The sequence below is a fragment of the Lagenorhynchus albirostris genome, chromosome 11, assembly GCF_949774975.1.
Source record: "Lagenorhynchus albirostris chromosome 11, mLagAlb1.1, whole genome shotgun sequence".
Taxonomy (NCBI): Eukaryota; Metazoa; Chordata; class Mammalia; order Artiodactyla; family Delphinidae; genus Lagenorhynchus; species Lagenorhynchus albirostris.
The window spans coordinates 8,125,119-8,126,987 of NC_083105.1; the positions used below are offsets into that span (position 1 = coordinate 8,125,119).

The 1,869-nt window shown below is 43.0% G+C and overlaps 1 pseudogene; it reads right to left on the reverse strand.

Annotated features, from left to right (window-relative positions):
* Positions 1 to 516: 516 nt before the first annotated feature.
* On the reverse strand, positions 517 to 1,429 carry LOC132529037 (2-iminobutanoate/2-iminopropanoate deaminase-like; annotated as a pseudogene).
* Between the last annotated feature and the right edge of the window lie 440 nt (positions 1,430 to 1,869).

The following is a 1,869-nucleotide window of genomic DNA, read 5'->3' on the forward strand; positions in this document are numbered from 1 at the left end:
TGAATAACCACTGCACCACCAGGGAAGTCCAATCCCATATGTTAAAGTTCTCATTTTTTTTCCAACTGTAAAATGAGGATATGAAATAGTGGGACCTCACAAGTTAGTTGTGAGGATTTAATGAGGTTATGCTCCTATGACAGGAACAACGCCTGTAACTTGGTAATCACTCAATAGATGTTAGGCATTCTTACTGTTCTTAAAATTATTTTGGAAACCGTTGGAAGTGTGTACTCCACAATCATAACAGTGGTTGGTGACCCAGACATTATAAGCAAGTAAACACTCACACAAACATGTAGTTGTTTTTTTTTTCAATCTGAATGCTATTTTAGTTCCATTAGAAAAATATTATCTATATAAAATTTGGTCCAGTTTCTTCTCCTTTACCTCTACCGTTCAAACTTAAATGCTTTAATTTTACTCAAGTAAAAGCAGAATCATGTATCTGACATGAGAACTAAATAGTTCACACCATTAAATTAATAGAGTCTAATTGAATTAGGTGTGCTCTTTATTATTTCTCAGGAATAGTAACTCATCTTTCCTACATGCTATTTCCCTTTACTTTTATTTTTCTGAGTATCTATGTAATGTGTGTCTCTTTTCCCACATCCAGTAATATGAGTGTTATAGAAGTGTAATTTATAACATCAGTAACTAGATTCATCATTAATCTTCAACTCATGTTCAATTCCCCTTATTATATGGTATTTCCATAATAACTTCAGATATTTCAGTCAACCGTACACTTTCCAACAAATACTGTAAAAATTAAGATGTTAATTTAAAAACATTATTAAAATTCCAGACTGAATAACACTGGGCCCACTTAGAGCGATGCTGTCACGAGAGGTCCTTGGACAGCTACTGCTTCAGTCTCAACACGGCCTCCTTTGGGCAAAGCAGCAACCTGGTAAGCAGCTCTTGCAGGAAAGCTACTCTGGAAATATTACTTGTAGATGTCATTGACAGTATTGAAGTCATTTATGTCAGCCAGCAAAACAGTTGTTTTTACCACATTCATCAAGTCACAGCCTGCTGCTTTCAGAATTTCACCCACGTTTGCAAGAGCTTGTTTAGCCTCTTCTGCCACCCCTCCTGGCACAAGCTCTCCACTTGCAGGATCCATGCCTAGCTGTCCTGAAATGTAAATGGTCCTGTTGACTAACACAGCCTGACTGTAGGGACCAATGGCCGCTGGGGCTTTCGCGGTGCTGATCACCTTTCTGATCAAAGACGACATGGCTAATCCTTTTTCCTTGTCACCCCTCGAAGACAGCTACCACGTATGCTGCTTCTACTCATGTCTCACGGGTCTCATGTGATTGTTAATTATGATAAACGCAAAGCAGGAAAACGGACCTGAGGGACAAGCGTGGGAGTCAGCAAGCAAAGGGGAGGATACAGGCTTTGGGGTCTCCTACCCAGACCACGAGAATTCAGTACTCAGGAATTAGGGAAAATGAGACTTCATGCTGAAGGGAGAAAGTTTACTAAAAAGAAGCTGAGGGCTTCCCTGGTGGCGCAGTGGTTGAGAGTCCGCCTGCCGATGTAGGGGACACAGGTTCGTGCCCCGGTCCGGGAAGATCCCACGTACCGCGGAGCGGCTGGGCCCGTGAGCCATGGCCGCTGAGCCTGCGCGTCCGGAGCCTGTGCTCCGCAACGGGAGAGGCCACAACAGAGAGAGGCCACAACAGAGAGAGGCCCGTGTACCGCAAAAAAAAAAAAAAAAAAAAAAAAAAAAAAAGTAAAAAAAAGAAGCTGAGAGGGCTTCCCTGGTGGCGCAGTGGTTAAGAATCCACCTGCCAATGCAGGGGACACGGGTTCGAGCAATGGTCCTGGAAGAGCCCACATGCCGCGGAGCAA